This window comes from Xylocopa sonorina, chromosome 6 (assembly GCF_050948175.1).
Source record: "Xylocopa sonorina isolate GNS202 chromosome 6, iyXylSono1_principal, whole genome shotgun sequence".
Classification (NCBI taxonomy): domain Eukaryota; kingdom Metazoa; phylum Arthropoda; class Insecta; order Hymenoptera; family Apidae; genus Xylocopa; species Xylocopa sonorina.
The window spans coordinates 9,647,912-9,665,543 of NC_135198.1; the positions used below are offsets into that span (position 1 = coordinate 9,647,912).

At 48.0% G+C, this 17,632-nt stretch overlaps 1 long non-coding RNA gene across 1 annotated transcript in view; it reads right to left on the reverse strand.

Moving 5' to 3' along the window:
- The window catches only part of LOC143424338 (uncharacterized), a 68,540-nt gene extending 51,898 nt beyond the window's left edge, over positions 1 to 16,642 (reverse strand). The window contains exon 1 of the long non-coding RNA XR_013101923.1: positions 16,077 to 16,642. This is a non-coding gene — a long non-coding RNA (uncharacterized LOC143424338). The remainder of the gene's footprint in view (positions 1 to 16,076) is intronic.
- Between the last annotated feature and the right edge of the window lie 990 nt (positions 16,643 to 17,632).

Below are 17,632 nucleotides of genomic sequence, written 5' to 3' on the forward strand. Positions count from 1 at the left end.
CTGCGACGTTGCGATAACAAACTGTGACGAGCGAATGGTTTACTGCTTCCCTCGTTATTAGCTGCCATTTCTCTTACTTAGATCTTTGCCAATATTTCGGTAGCCGTTGTTCTTCAAAACAATATTGAGAATTATATTACACATTTCATCGCTCTAGTAAAATTGATGGTACAGGGTGAAAAAATGAGGTATACGATGCGAATAGCTTATTCTATGCAAGCATCTGTTACGAGCAACTAGTTTAAACGATCGCGTTTCCCGCATTCTGCGATCCACGCCCATACACCCAACGATACCACCCCCGCTCACGGGGGTTGAAAATTGGACGCGCGTGCAGCCGCTGAACTTCCGCAGGTATTAGAAATTCATTTGTCCCGTAGAAAGTTAGGAATATAATTACTTTCAATTAACGTTAAACAAACTTGTAATATTTATCCTGACTCTGCTCAATTAGATCCTAATTAGAAGCGCGCTTGTGTGTTCGTATTAGCGTATCATTTAACTGAAACAACTCTGGTACACCGTTTGGAACATTTTGCTACCAACTAACTCTATCAATTTCGTACCTCTATTAATAATACAATACAGTTGTGTCTCGCGTGTACCATTTCATCGTACCATTCGAGCGCTGAGGAAAGAACTACCACAACTTTTAGTTAGTCGAACCTTACCTACAACCTTGAAACTCTAAAAAAAAACCTCTCGCATACGTCTCTTTAAAGTCCATTCGTCTACCGCAAAAATAACGCGAGAAATTAATTGTCAGCATTTTTGAACGCACGACATCGCGGCTTCCCACCACGGAGGACGATGGATGTTACATTAAAGTTTCACCGTCCGATGGTGGAAGCCCCCGCGACGTTCAACCCCATTCTGATCGGCTTACCTCGCGTGTTACAAGGACGCCTGTGTATAATCGAAGACGAGCGGAGAAAGTTTAGGTGCAATATGGCTTTCATCACCGCGGGGGAAGGCCCTCGGTTGACAAATGAGTCCCGGTGACGTAGCCCCCACGCTGCGAAGCCGCTAATTGGATGCGTATTATTAACAAGACGCCGCGAAACGGTCCTCCGGTATATAACGCCAGGAAGACGGATACGATCCCCTAATTACCCTCCAGTTTTTACTGGTAGACTATGTACGAACCGTTGGATGAAGACCCCACGGTTAAACTGAATCCATTAGCGATAAATCACGTCGCTTCGCGATAACAATCGGAAACGAACGTCTTTTACGGTTGCACGAATTTATTATCATCACGATAAAGTACCGACATTAGAGACACCTGTACGCGCCGGGACTCGTCCAGCTTTCGACCTGGAAGATCGTAACAAGTCGGTTCTTCAAATGTCTGTGTCACGAAAGAATTCCGTTGAGTTCGTGCGAGGCTAAACGCAGGTTTATCAGTTTTATTTTAATTGACGCAAGATATTCCCTTGTACTTTCTTCACTCACATAAAACGTGATAACCCCGACAAATTTCGACGAGTAAATAAATATGGTCTAGACTAATTTCGGAGGGATGTAACACGATAATCCGTGCGATAGGACTGAAGGGTAGACCATAAAGAATAAATGTTGGTCCTACGGGAACTATTATTGTGGCGACGAAAATGAAGTAGTTAATATTGCAATATCGATAGACCAGCCGCGATTCGTCGCGACGCCGTCGACCGTTAAACGCGCGCTTCGGTATGAAAACGATCGGTGAAATTTTCATGAGACCCTATACCGCGCCGCACAGTGTGCCGTATGTCAAATCTAGGTGGACAAAATTAATAACTTGTATACTAGGTGCGCTATCCCATATAAAATTTGCATTATATCATTTTCTAAGGTAGTGGAATTAGAAAGAGGTAACATGAAACAAGCGAAGTTTCAATTTCCCCAAGTTTCAATTATTGGCTCCCTACGTAATCACCCCCACGAGGTGGGCCTAGGCCCCTTCAATTGGATTGCAAATTGTATAATTAGTTAAGCTATGGTTTAAGTTAAGTTAAGTTTAAGAATTTGCCGTTGAATCCCTGCTATATATACTTTTATATATTATAACTTCTATATATTATAAATAGAAATTGTATATATAATAAATTATAAATCTAGACTTCGACTTTTGTCCACCTAGATTGGCCATCCGGCAAACTGTGGCTACGTAGGTATAGGACGCCATCGTAGCTCGTTCCACCCCTTACCCTTCTTACCCTGGTCCACCTTCTTGGCAAAGCGGAAATATGCGCGGGGAATTTTCGCGATTGCGCGCGCAGGACCCACATGAGGATCTGGCTTTTGGTCGTGCCTAATAAACGTTTGTCCATACCCATCGTGTATTCCCAGGATTCCAGGGAAGTCTAAAGGATTCCCGGATTCCGCGCGCTCCCCTCCGCGCACGGAGTCGTAACGGTTCCAGCCTCCAGAAATCGGTGGAGGAAAGAGGAAAACGAGGCAGACAGACGACACGACGGCCAAAGTGGGAAGAACGAAAGAAAAAAAGGAAGGGGAACGAGAAATATACGACGTCGCTAGGCTACACCTTTTGCCCGGCTGGTTACCAGCGAGACGGAGCGTGCGAAGGCGGAGACAAGGAAGGGAAAGCAGAGCCGACAGAAATCGTCTGAAGTCCTCCGACGAGAGGGACTGATTCGTGCCGGTCATTTGGGGTGTGAAAGTAAAGATAAGGCTCGGCTGGCTTGCGCCCGGGATCCGTAAATTTTTACGAGAACCATCTCCGTCCGTGTCAATGTTTCACGAAATTCCTAAACCGGTCGAAAAATCAAACGAGCCATCTCAAGGATTTTTCGACGCTTCCGAGGCACCCTGTCCCCGATCGTTATCGCGGAACCCTGCAATTATCTCGTTTATTATGCACGCCGTCCGTCTAATTTTGTAGCTCTCTGCCGCGGATGAACACGATCGATCGTCAGGGGGGTAAGAACAAGCAATGGGCGACCTGGCTCGAAACAACAATCAGGTCACGGAATCTTCGTAATCGATTAAAACTCGATTGATTGATGGTGCGGCGATAAACTATTACTATACTAGGTGTACCGTGGTACACGAGAAATGTTGCAGCATCGTGCAGCATGTTACATAAAAATGATAAAAAATGCTTGCAACGTAAACAGACGCCCGATAGTTATCTTGTTTTGGAGTTACAGATTGTTTTGCATCGTGCGAACGATGCTTCGTAAATCTTTCGGCATGCATTACGTTCTGCAAGTTCTCGCGTAAGATACGTATCTGTTATTTCACTGTCCGAATAATTTATTGCATTCGATGCAAAGTTATGACTGCAACTTGGAAATGAGGTCGCATCCAGCGCATATTTATACAGATATTCGTTATCGCTTTCACTCATCCATGTAGTTACCGCCGCGAAACAGAAGATACGATTATGAAGAAAATATCACGAATATACCTTGCCGTATGCCAATTACACGTAGCCACGATTATCACGACGGAGTTCGTACACGTCCCTGCCGATAGTTCGCCGGGGCTAAGCACACGGACGGCCGTGTGTGCTCCAATCTGACCGTGCTTTATCGACGAGTCGGATACGTTGAAAAGGAAGCGTCGACATCGTATAGATATTCCCACTGATGAAAATCTCATTTTCGACGTGTACCTGTTCTAGTGGCCCCTAGTAGATTTCGGTCGAGGGATTGCACCATCTCGACTGGCTGGAAATATCAGACCTGGCCAGTATTATTGGGCAAGATGAAGTTATTTGGGTTAGGTCGGGTCGGGTTGCGTTATTGTCTGTCCAGCTCCGAACTAGCTCACGTAATCATAGAGCAAAGCTTCTGATCCTCCAACTCGCGTATATATACAACATATATATACAGGTAAGACGCAAAATGGTACCGTTTCCTTGCCAGAGGTGGCTTTTTCTCCCACGGCCGAGTGAAATTGAAAAATGAAATTGATTCTGCGCCGGGGCCTTTGCAGCCCCCTACGCGGTCTTATTAGATCTATTTTCTTCCGGCCCCCACCCCGTATAAAGTCGTAAAGTTAAAGCGATTAAAGAGCACGGTCGTGGTGGTTCCTTCCAGCTACCCAGCAATATGTTCGTAATACTCCCCCCTATAGCCGTTCGATAACGGTGAATATTAACGTTTATTGGCGAAAAATGAAAGATGAAAAAACGAACTAAGAGCCGGTTGTTCGAAGAAAATTCTATATTAGGAAACTTAAGCCGTGGTAAATGACTTGTACGGCCAAGCAGAAAGGGTAGCGTGCTTAAAAGCGCTGTTGGCACTCGATCAATCGAGCCGGAAAGTCGAAGTTAATAAGGGACGATCACGAGCAAGAAATTCGAGGGCGAAGCTCGTCGCTCGTCAGGTGTAAAAAATAAACGAACGGGGACCACGCCGGCGTGGCCGTCCCCTCTGATCGGACGCGTACAGAAAGAAAAAAAAACAAAAAAAAAAAAGAAATGAAAACGCGAGAACACCGATGCTGGGGTACAAAACAATACCCTCCCGGCAAAACTCGAAACGTCGCGTCGCGACCACCACGGGTATCGCTTGGAAAAAAGAACGAACATCCTGCCCGGTGAACATGGCAACAATTTATTAAGGTATCCTTTTCCACCGGGACTGACAAGTCCCGGACAAATTGAGCGTGCGTTAACTCGATGGATGAATACGTTCCGGTTGATGCGACCGAAGAACTTCCCAGTGACTCTCAGTCCGGCATTAATATGCCCGCTTGCTCGCTCGCTATCTCTTTGGGACGCGAGTATCGGGACAGGTGAATTAGCGAAACGTGACACGATCGCACGCTGCCGCGACAGACGGATGTAATTGATGGGCGAGCTTCGAATGATAAACATCGAATTATGTCGAGGAGTCGGAGAGCGTATCGCGATAATTGGAAAAAAACCAGAAATGAAGAAATACTTGGAAGAGAATCAAGTCCGACTGTTGCGCGCATAGGCTCGGCTGGATGTTTAATTAACTCCTATGTAGTGGAAATAACGCTACACGAGCAGGCGATAAATCCTGTATCGTTTGGACAGGGGACGGGGATGGAAAAATGGCTTAAGTATGGTAGACTTAAGAGCAGGCGCCAGAAGCAGTCGATCCCCGCGACATGTGCTCTCGGTCGAACGCGATCGGTGAAAACATCTGTCCTCTAGCCGTGAGCTCAAGTCCGGTAGAGCGCAACGGGCATATTTATTTCGGTTATTCCTTTTCGACGGGGCGACTAAAAATTGAATGCCGCCATAAATCATCGCCGATAAGAGAACGAGTTCTTAATGTGAGGACATCACCGCTACCAGGACCCAGAAGTAGCTCGCGTCCTTATCCAACCGTTCCGCAGGAGGGATCCTGCCCTCTCCGTTCGCCAATGTCTTTCTAACCCCTTTTCTGGACCACCTCGTGTCCCCAGTTTCACCTTCCCTCTCTGTCTGCCCGATCCTATCTGCACGTAGCATCTACCACACACACCTCCTATCCTCAACGAGAGGCCGGTTTGTGTTTCTTGTGTATCCTTCGCCGCGAGATCAGATAAAAAGGCGGGAGGGTGGGAAACGGAGTAGTGGAAGGACCGTGGTTTAGTTTGTCACCATCGTTTAAAGGGGTGTGGGGAGGGAGAACGTGGCCGGCGAAGAAACCAGCAGGATTTATTGGACTTGTCTCGAAGAAGAATCAAGACTCGTTGTGTTTGCCACGAGACCAGTCCTCCACCAGAAAGCCAATTAAATCGGTCGACAGTCCCAAAAGATTCTGAGTCCACCGAGCTCCTACATCTCTTCCACGGACTCCGTCCTTTACCCCGTCCCGGCACGCCTTTTTCCCTTTTCCTTATTCCCTCTACCACCCGTCCTCTTTACCGCCCGCGCTGACCTTTAATCCTCCTCGCGCGCTTCCTTTCTCGCGAACTTAAATCGGACGTCTTATCTCCCGACTCGATACGACATGCCTCGCGACTAATGTCCACCCAACCGGCATCGAAGAGGATTTCGTACAGCCCAAAGACGTCCGGCCGAAAGAAGGCTGGATAACTGTCCGCATTTTCGAGAGATTGATCGGTGCTCCGCCAGAAAGGCGACCACATTCTCTCCCTCTCTCTCTCTCTCCCTGATTCTGTTTCAACCGAGAAGGCGGAGTTCCATGGAACGGCTGCATTCGAAATGGTTCGAGGTCGAAAGAAAATTATAGGGTTCTCTCTAATGTCTTGAAAAATACATCTTTATGTTTCAACCAGCCGTCGATGAGGTAAATTGCCCTTGAAACGCGGAGTCTCTACCCTGGAGAACCAGCAACGAATACGTTCGCGACAGTTGGTCAACGAAATCTACTCGCTATCGAAAGTTGATGTACGCAACAAAGTTATATGTCCGGAGTAAGCTCTTACTGGCGAAGAAATGCGATCTTCCCGATGGAGAACTTGAAAATCAAACATATTAGGACGTATCCGAGTATGTGTGCCGGGCCGTTCCTCGAACGCGCACGTTCCACATCCACACGTGCGAACTGCATGTTGCATCGAGTACACTCGCCTGGTCGCACTCTTAAACTAGAAGAAACTACGATACCTGCATCGCATTACCATTGCCGAGTCGAATAAAAATAAAATGGATCAATCAAAGGGAGTAAACCAACGACACGAACGGACCATTCGTTTGCCAAAAACAGAATCTGCGGATTCCCAAGAAAATAGTTCAGTTAGACAGGTTTCGGCTCAAATCCATTCGGATAAAGGGTGTTTCCTCGTGGCGTGGTTCGTAGCACACCCGCCATTAGGCGCGGGTACCTTTCGTTCCTCAATTTTTTAGCGGGCAGCGTAGTTTCAAAGGGGCAGGCTCTTTTCACGGGACGGTAGACACTGTGCAGAAAGGTGCGTAGATTTTTTTCGCTAGGTCGTTTCGGCGCATTCCTTTGCGTAGCGAGGGCGGAAGACGGAGGGGCGGGAGGGGTGTTCGGGAGGGCTTTGAATGCGAGACCGCGGAATAATTTATATGGAAAGTGAGAGAGACGCTTCTTGAGGAAGCATTGTGCTTGGACTTGAATTAAACATCACCCCCTTGACTGTGAGGTTCTGCCTGTGCCTCTTGGCGATGTCGTGACTAGGAGCTCCGGGATAAAGGGGGATCAATAGGGGCGCCAGAAAGTAGGGCTGCTACTATACAAACTGGCAAGGTATTCCTATACCTCCGAGTACGTATCCCATGGGCCGTACCTGCGTAACGAGACAGAAACCACGACTTGTCTCGCTATCAGGGACCGATTTATTGATATTAACCTCACCGTTTCACCCTATCCTTCGCCGATGCCTATGCTACGGTAGTAGGGTGACAAATTCTATATATTTTACATAAGCGTACCGATGCGAAAACGTTACGAAAGAAAACATTTGCAACGATAAATGCACATCGCCACTGCACGGCGTTGGATACATCGAAAAAGAACTTGCTTTATGCACGCGACATATCCTCGACAGATTAGCCGTTTCTCGTTTACAGCATCGAAGTCGGCTATTTCGAGCAAGCATAATTGAACTCCGGGAACACCGACGTTATTGGAATAACAGGAGCGCGCAAATTAAAAAGTACTGCGGAAAGAAAATTTACGTCTTTGACTTCTATTATGGGCAAAACGTGCTAGCTGCGGGTAAATACGATAAAACGCAAGAAATTTCCACCGGTTACGTAGGGGTGCTCGAACGTGGTACGTGGCTCGGAACGAGTTGCTGCATGAAATAAACGCGGCTGATGAACCAGGCGCAATACAGCGCACGAGAGATGCATTTTTCACGTTAATAATAGATAACTCGCGGAGCGCACGTGTTTGATTTGCATTTTACTTTCTTCGTCGAAAAGTCCTTATCAATTTAAAACGAGTCCGCGAGCAGAGCAGTGCCACGAAGCCAGTGACCAGCTGGACACTTATCGTTGACCCGAATAACCACGGATTTACGTTGTATGCCAGGCCGCAATAATGGTATGCCGTTCGGACACGATTTTCTTGCGAACCTTAAAGGCACGTGGCAGTGTGTTACGTCATGTGGCGGATGCGAAGCCACGAGATGGTTTCACGTGTGTACGTGACCAACGTGGAAGAAAATATGCCACGGATTTAGCAAGTGCGCGAAACATCGTAAATTCCGTCACCGATCGACCAAGCCATCTGCCCGGAGCAAACACGAGGCGCAGCTTGACCGGCTCTTAAATTTCACGTGTAGCTCTCCTTTGGAAGCTCGTGAAAGATAAAGCTGACTGATGGCCGAGCTCTCGTGTCGTTGGATCTGATTTTTTTCCCGTGCCTGGAAAGCGACACCCTGCGCGCTCCCTTTCGCCGTCAGGCCACCACCCTCTTTCGTGGCAGACGCACGAATGTTATCCGCGACGCTCGGCTGAGGCCAGACGTTTCCTTTAAAAAAATTACGTCGCCTGGACGATCCGAACCGAATAGACCGTGTCACGACGTATTCTCTGTTGAACAGCGAACTTTCCAACTATACATCAACCAACGAAACTCGAATGGCTTTATAAATTTCCCGCTAGTTCGTACGTTAAAGGTCCTTTCAGATTTATTAGACTTCGGGATTGCATTTTTTCATGCAACCTACGAGCAATTCGGTTTTTATTAGAGTTTTCCCTAGTAGCAGTATATCTCTCGTGTTTTTTCCCATTTTTTTCGTCTCTTCCCTTAGAGCTCCGAAATGCTCCCGTTTCCTTTCTATAATTATTTCAAACTGCGCGAGGGCCAACCGTAGACGATTCTGACACGTATCTAATAAGTCTAACGAAACATCAACAGTCTCCCCATTCTGAAATCGACGGGAGTTTCGTGGGACCAGGCTAAGCGTTCACGATTCTCGTAACCCCCGAGGCTGAATTTTCTCTTTTATGGCCTGTTGTCATCGGCAACCTGTTCAAATACGTCGCAGAAGAAAGTTGACGGGGTGTGACGTGTCCTCGAGGTTCCAGGAAACTAATCCTTATTTCAGCGGGTCCGTGTTTTTCACCCGGCCGGTACCACGGTGTGCTTCCGCGATGGGAAGAGCGGCCATCCTGAAATAATATTTGAGAGATTCGTCGCTCTTGGGAATCTCTCGTTCGCCACGAGGCGGACACGCAGGAACAAATGACCAACAAATATGTGTACAAGTCACTCGGAGCATTCAAACAAGAACGTCCGCAGCTGCCCCGCGCGCTGCCTGTCCCTGTGCCTCATTTGCATCCAGCTTGTTCGCGGTTTCACGTTGCGTTTCCGAGCGTTTCGGCATCGATTATCAACGAATTGCTCAGGTGCGACAGAATGGAAATAACGACAAGCAGGTGCCGGCCTAATTAAATTTCGCGCTCCTAACGCGCCACCCCTAGTGGCACGTTGGAGTAATCTCAACATTTTTTTCGGCCCGTACCATATGCCTCGGCACGCGATATTTTATTGCAGGGTCGTGTTTCAATCCACGACCCGACACGACAGATTGAAACGAACGCGGCGATCGAAACTCGCGCCGATTCGCCGTCGAGTCGTGTAATTTCTACGAAATTCAATCCCAACTCCCGAGTTAATTTTTATTCGGTCGTTACGTTTTAGTCGTCGCCCCTTTGGCAATAAGATACGACGCATCGAGAGAGCAACACCGGCGATTTCTGGCTGCACCCCCGCCCCGCTGTAGTCGAGGGGTTAAATCGTTCGAACAGCACGAGGAGGGTGGAAGAATCGCGAAGTCACGGCTCGTCCCGCGTACTTGCCACGGAAACACGGAGGAATATAAATTTATGGAAGATAAAGTTTGACGACGGGACGATGGGAAGGGAGAGGGGGCCCTGCAATGGTTTCAATGCGCCCCCAAGGCGTTTTACTTTTCGAAGAACTTTGTTTTCTCACCGAAATTCCGGCTGGCAGCTGCAACAACAGCAACGAGGCTATGCCTATCCTTTCACTAGAACTTTACCTTTATAAACCTCAGCCCGAACTTCGAGGACAAAGTCCGCGCGCGCGGAATAACAGGAATATACAGAGAGAATCCCCCGGTTCACAGTTCGCAGGCGTATATAAGGTTTTTTTTCCCCCTCCTCAGATAAGCACACCATCGAGAGCCTTGGATCGCGGAAATTCCGAAAGTTTGCTCACGCTGACGCGCCGTAGGCGATATCGAAAGCGGAACGGGGAGAAAAATAATCGAGCGTTACCCTGGCACGAACAGAAGCGAGGAGAGCAAATGGGCTGGGAATTTAAATGAGACCGCCTTGGTCGTCTCCTGCACAGTCTTCTTTTACGAAACGCGGCATCGGCCACGATGACGTAACGACACGGAACGAATAAACCCTTAGATACGATAAGCGTGAAATTTCGTGAACGCTCGAAGCCGGAGCCGGAGCGCCGCCCCTCGTTTGGGTCGATACATACGAATTATTGTTTGAAAAGCTCTTCTCATAATGTCGAGAACATTTGCTTCCCAGACCAAATATTTGCCGCGAGCCACGACGGACGATTTTAACATCTCAAAGCACACACTCGCCCCGCCGTCCTATGACGAGAAGTATTTTTCTCCTTTCTCCCTTTCTCCCCGTTTCACTCTTCTTCTTTCTTTTTATTTGGGAAACCCTGTAACCATTGTGTACTCAAGAATGGTCGCCGCCACGCATGCGGTCTGTGTACAATGCATAGAACCAACGACCCTCCATTGTTTCTATTCTTTGCCTATACACCGCTCCGCCTTGTCTACGGATCTTTAATTTAAAACACGAATTTCCATACGGTTTCGCGGTGGTTCCTCTGCCGACCGACATTCTTCTTCCTCGTCCCCATCTCTCAACCTCCTATGTACGTCTTTCCGCCCTTATATACCTACCCCGCGCAAATCATCCCCGTTTCCCTAAACGAATCCCACCATTTACCGTACCGTTAAACACCTATTCTCCCCGTGTCTATGGGCGACAATCAAACCGCCAATTCGAAAACCGCCCATAAACCAGAATCCACCGCCGATACACCACGTGGGCCACCGTGCACACAAGGCACAATGCGCCAACAAAGCCTCGTCCCAGCAGAAGATTCGTCGAAATCGGCAACGAACAATCGACACAATCAACGCCCAGCCCCTGCTACGAACGCGTCGCGCCCTAAACCCATGGAACTGTCGTTCCCGAAAGATCGCGTGAAAAGTGCGAAAAGTTCGCTTTCCACCCCCGACCCGATCGGAGGCCATCCGACAATTATCGCCGCGGGGGTCGTGCCCACGTTCACGCCGATGGCGTGTGGTTCGCGACTAAGAGAACGAGGAAGCGGCAAGGGAAGGAAAAACGCGAGGGACAGAGAGATGGAGCGAGACACGGAAAGGGGAGGCGCGAGCGTAAAGATCATAAATTATCGAGCGGCAACAATGGGAAGAGGAATCCTCCCTATCTGCATGGCGACACCATGGCCGAAAGGGCAAATATTTACACTGGCCAGTGGCAAAACTCGAAAGTAATAGATTCGAGATGACTTTTCATTTAACCGAGCACAAAAGGTTACCGCCCGGGCCAGCGGAGGCATCGCAACCACCCGCTGGGTTGCGCTGCCCGTCCAGGACAATGTCCTTTTCACTCCGTGCCGCGGGGGTTGGACCACGGAAACGATCTCCGTGGAACATCCGGAGGACTGCGAATTGTCGTTTCGTGGGTCGCCGTTTGTCAACCAGGCGGACGCTAATTGTTATTGCCCGCTAATTTCGTTCGAATGCGAGCAGTCGGCCACGGCTAAACGAGGGCAGGGTGTCTGAAAACGCGCGTGCCCTATCTACCCGCGCCGTCACGCAACGCTGCGCTGTATCAATATGTATTTCGTCGCGCTATTGTACGCGAGCCTTTTATGCGCGGGTTACCAGCCCCTTTCACGTGCTTCGATTCAGGTTCGATGAGACACGTAAATGAATATTTTTCTCTCTCTACTAGATTAATGATTATTATTTAACAAATTTCTTTCCCTCGTTATACTGCTCGTGATTCTCCCCAAATTAAAAGCTGTACGCAATGAAAATCCACTTTGTTAGCACGTAATGAGTTTAAAGTTACGCGAGTAGTAATAAAGGACTAATTCAACGTGAACTGTACGAGCTTCGCGAATTCTAAACATAATTGCACAACGGAAAGAGTTTTTATTCGCTCGAATTTAGGTGGATGCGGATGCATAGAGCATAGTTAAACAGCGTAGGGACAATTAATCGTGAACGAGCCTAATTCACCAAGTGGTAACAAGTGCACGCCCGTAAATCGGTTTCCGCCCACAAACACGGGGATCAAAGCGTTCGAGCAGAGGATGACAGAACGCGTACGACCCGTGCAGAACAACGATCTCGCCACCAAAGACGCTTTGTGAACTCTGTCGTCGTTTGTACGAAAGAGAAACGCTAATTATTATCTCTCGCTAATTTCCCAGATGTCGTGGACATTGAGGGGCAATTATCAAAGGCTACGCCGAGGATCAACCGCAAGGAACGCGTTTACCCTCGAACAAATGGGCTGAGGATCTCGTCAGAAAGGAACATCTCTCTGCCACACTTTAATTACTGGATTACTGCCAAGATCTTAATACACGTTACTATAACTGACTGGCCGAGGTATAAACCATGCTAATGCCTATACTAGATTGTCATTACGGAAGAGACGCTTCGACAGTCATTAATTATTCCCCCCTACGTTAATGGCGTTTCTTTAATTAACCAGATATTATATTGCACGGTAATTAGAGAAACGATTCATAAAAAGAATACGATAACAAAATTTTTTACTATCTCCCCTTTCAATGAAACAGGCCTAAACGAAAAGCGATAAGATTCCCCTTTTCTAGCTATCCCGTATCATTTTTACTTAATGTCCTCTCATTAACGCGACCATTACGTTGCCTCCTATCGCAAACTCCTGACTAACTCTCGGTTCGTATATAATATCGTAGCTGAAAACGGAAGATACGTGGCCAGACGTTAATCGTTTCGAATCACTCCTTTCCGTTCCGTTGCCTCCGTGTCGAAGACGCATGCCACTCGTGACGCGTTACGACTTCCTGAAAAGTGATCAAGACCCTGACACGTAACACACGAGCGGCGTGCTCGCTCTCTCTCGAGGACACGCGTGAACGAGAACAAACGAAGAAAAAAAGGTACGAGGGGTCGGAGAAATCGGTATTACAGTTTCGGAGACAGCGGAACAGCTGTCCTTGACATTGAACATACTGCGGTATGCACGGCAGCTTCCGGTCGAACGAGATCGAACGCCACGTGGTCGCGGAGGTGTGAGAGCAGCTGTGACTTTTAAGGAAAAAAGGCTGACTCCTCTGACCCCGTGGTTAGGCGTCGTCGTCAATACTTTTTGCACCCGTAGCCACACAGCGGGTGAAACACCGTCGACGACGTCCTGACATTTCCCAGCCCATCGCTTTTGTCCCTGGATTTATAGAGCGGATTCTCCTCCCTCCGCTCGATTCCCCGTTCGCCACGCGTCGCCTTAAACTTCTTCCAACCGCGACACTCCCTTGGCTTCCCTATCGTTGTCGCTCGATATCATTATCGCCAGTCCCTCGCGATACATCACTGATCTAAATTCCTAAGTTAATTACGTGAAGCTCTATCGAACTTTCAGGTCCGACTTCGAGATAGGCGAATAGAACGAACGGCTAAATTGATTCCGCTTCTGTTATCGGATTTCGAACGCGAAGAATAGGCGAATCTTCTCCTTGGCGGGTGAACAGACACGTTCGCTCTCGAGAATCAAACAGCGAACAGAACGATTGCGTATAATATCGTTCATAATCAAGAAAGTGGTCTCGAGCGGCCAATCGATCACCAGTAGACTGTACTTTAACTTGCTGATACAACTAACCCTGCAATCCTCTTACAAGGGAACAGTACGACATGTTCTCGTATGCCAGTTTCAATTAAATTTCATGCATAACGGTGCACCAACGAACGAGATGCATCCTCGTGTCCGAGGGATCCCTGTAACCGACTCGAGTCCATTTTCAGAAAATATCATTGACGGAAGAAGTATCGTCTGACCTATCGACGAGGTGCCTCGAAAGGAAGAAAGTCCGTATATCCGATGTACATAGTTTAGCAGTGTCCTGGAACAAGGCCAGGGATCCTAGCAGACGGATCAAATTCCTGCGGAGGAAGTGTTTGAACAGAGCGCCTGTGGCTGCCCTGGCCCGTTGCTAATGGCTGTGCACACTGGATCCAAAACAGCGACGCTAGCCGCGCAATGTTCGCACACAGATACCTTAGACCGTCGCCGCGACTCGAGTATTAATGCGATAACTAACAATAACAAGGTTCAGCCCTCTTCGGATGGGCCGTAGAATAGGGGTACGCGATCGCACCCCCTGCGTGCGTGTGTCTCTACGTATTTTCGTGATTCCGTCGGTGCCTCAGGCACGGAGACTCTCCCCCTATAGATCGAGCCACGACGCACGGGGAACTTTGATCGTCGTGTTACACTGTGGCGAACCACCGATACAGTCCGGGCTGGATAATCCCTTTTCGAGTAGGGACCGAAGGGTACTTTACCTCTAGGCAGGTTTGCCCTCGTTCAACAATCCCTCCTCGACGTTCTTTCTCGCCTTAGGATAGCGGTAACGCGTCGTTTCACCGCCGAATTTCAGTTCTCATTAAGGTAATAGAGCGAACTCGTGTTTCGTTATTCCGCGACCACGAACGTATTACCGTTACAATACCGCCGTGTATTCGACGAGGACTTTTTTTTATCGTTGGTTAAATAACGAAAGAACTTCTTCTACCCCCTATTGTATCCATATACCGCTTTTATTGGGCAACTTTCTCTTACTTCCTGATATTCTTATAAGAAACAAAGTTCTAAAACGGTAAAGTGGTCTTGGAAAGAAGTAGGGTTTAACGAGGGCGATATATCTTGAATTAATTACATTACTCGATATCAACGAGCCAGAGGCCATACTTCACAGACGTTTTTTCTTACCCCCTCGATAAGACAACCACGACACCACCGCCAAATTTCAGTTCTCGTTATCGTAATAAATGAAACGCGGCTTTTATCGCATCGAAAGAATTTTCCACGTTCTCACTCTCGCCCATTCGCCGCCGGGAATCACGAAACAGAATCAACGAGCGAGAATAGAGTAGAACGCGGTGGACGCGAATAAGCTTTTTTCGGGGTAATTTCGAATTTATCAGACGTTATCGTGAGCGAAACTTGCGGACGATAGGGTGCGTTAAAGTTCGGCTGGCGGGGACGCACGAACGGAATCCAGCCGGGGATTTTTTTGTAATAAAATTATGAATTCTTCGTTCCTTCGTCGCGTTCCCTGGGGGGGAAAAAAACCTCCACCTTTATCGTCCCACGGGATCGCGGCACGGTGACGGCAACTTTCGCCCGCGCTCACGTTTCCGTGCGAATTCCACTCCGCACAGAAGGATCTTGACGCTCGTTTACGCTCGCGATGACTCCGATCAACCCGAGGAAGAGAAGAAACCCCTTTGACGGCGTTTAAACGACGTCGAAAAAACGTTTGATCGTCGCGTTACGCTTTGGCCAACCAGCACCGCCTTACCCCAGTTATGAAAGCAGGGAAAACAGAGGGACGGATAATCCCTTTCCCTAGGAGAGGATTCAGTCCTGGCGAGATCTCACCTCGAGGCAGGCAGGTGCTGCACGGACACGGTATACACCCTTTTCCAGCATTCTTCAACCGTGGCCTTCCCTGTCGGCGCGCGTTGAAGACGCTCTCGGTGACATTGTTTGATCCCCTCTGCCACATGGCGTTTCGCATATGGCGCACGCTATCCGCGCCCGGTTATTTTTGTACGCTTCTAGTTCGATGAAATTCGGCACGCGGTTAAGGTGGACAGAGAGCTGACAGATTGGAGACTGGCCCGCGATCGGGAGGTTACAGCTGCGCTTTCGGTTTAGTTAGCGTTCGGTTGATTCGGTGGACTTGCTAAAAATGCTGAAGAAATCGCGGAAAAGAAAGAGAAAGCAACATGTCGGGTTGCTTGTAACGCCGAGGAAAGTGTAATTAACCCTCCACCGACTGATTTCTTTAACGTCTATCTATCCACGGTCCATTCGGTTCGTAAAGCTAAGAAAAACTATATATCCCATTTACGTATGCCTGTTACGTTTCCCTGATGTATCGACAATCCCCTGCTTGCCCGGGAACCGTGCCCGGAAAGGATTAATATAGGCGATGAAGAGCGTAAAGTCAATCGTGTGAAGTCGCGCGTGAAGTGCGCTTCGTTCATGGAAATCGAGGTAGTTTAATCAGAAAACTGCAGGGAAGCGAAGCTAACGTAAGTGCCCTCCATCGTTGGAATGTAGGGGCATTTAAGTAGATGGAGGGTATAGACCCCTGTCTACTCCATTTGCTTTCAGCCCGAGGGACCTCCCCGATATATATCCCAATATTCCTGGTAACAATGATGAATCACTGCAGAGCACCTCTTGCACAAGAATTTGCGCATCCAATGCGCTTGTAACGTCTCTGTATCCGTTTCTATTCTCCACCGTATCCTCGTTCTCCTTCTTGTAATAATGCATTCCAGTACTTGGCGCGTTTACGTAAAGCCTGATGTAACAGTCGGATAAATAAATGCATCCCGGGTAAGCATTAACGTTTACGGTGAAAACTTTCGTGCATTTGCTTTCGTAACGTAAAGGGGAGCACGTCGTACGCTGGGACTCCGAAAAATACATGGCCAATTTCGAGGGAGCAACGAGATTGCCTCCCGCGATATACAAGATACCACGGGGACGACGTGTTCGGGACATGTTGGACGTTTTAAGTATTACGAAGATTTAAGGCTGGATTATTCTCCATCGTGGTTGACTCAGCTCCAATTGTATTATCGTATATTAGCGTTTCTTTAAGGAAAACGTGTTTTACTTCAGTTACTTCTACAAGCGCAGTAAACATCGTCGTGTAGAAACGCGGAGAATACAAGTTACTCTAATATAGGGTATGCTCCGTTTTGATTGCATAATGCATTTGATTCAACAAGATTGAAAGCGAGCCGAGCAGTGTAAATCATCGCTCTGTTGGTTTCACTTTCAATTTCATCGAATCAACCGTATTATTCGATAAAAGTGAGCCAAGCGATCGTTATACACCTTTCCAGAAACGAAGTTTAATGCAGTCTAAGCAGCCTCTCCTCTTAGCGTTTCGTTAAATCCTCGTCTACGGTCTCGCAACAGTTCAGAAGCAAAGATGAACAGAGAGAAGGCGCGAAAGAAGGACAGGACTATTTATTGGCACGATAAATCAGCAGCTGAAACGCGTTCGCGGCGATCAATTAGCGTTGGATGTTAAGATCGCTGGGTCAGAACCCATGTAATAATGACGAATCAGTTCGGAGCCGGTCTGGTGGCATGGCTGACTGCCTCTTATTAATAAATTCGTTTCCCATGCGACGTCCTATGAATCATTCGATAGGCAACTGGGGAGATTCTATTAGACTGATTGGTTTATGCCTCCACAGTTCAACTCGTGCATATTCGTCTCCGCTCTTAGAACCAACAAAACGCGTTTCTACCCAACCGTACTATTTCTGTTGTACATGCGTGCGTACAGATCAAACGGACCACAAATATCCGAGTATTCAGTTGGATATCTGCTTAAAGAGTGGCACCGCCTTATGGCTGTGCGTAGGAAAACAATTTATGTTC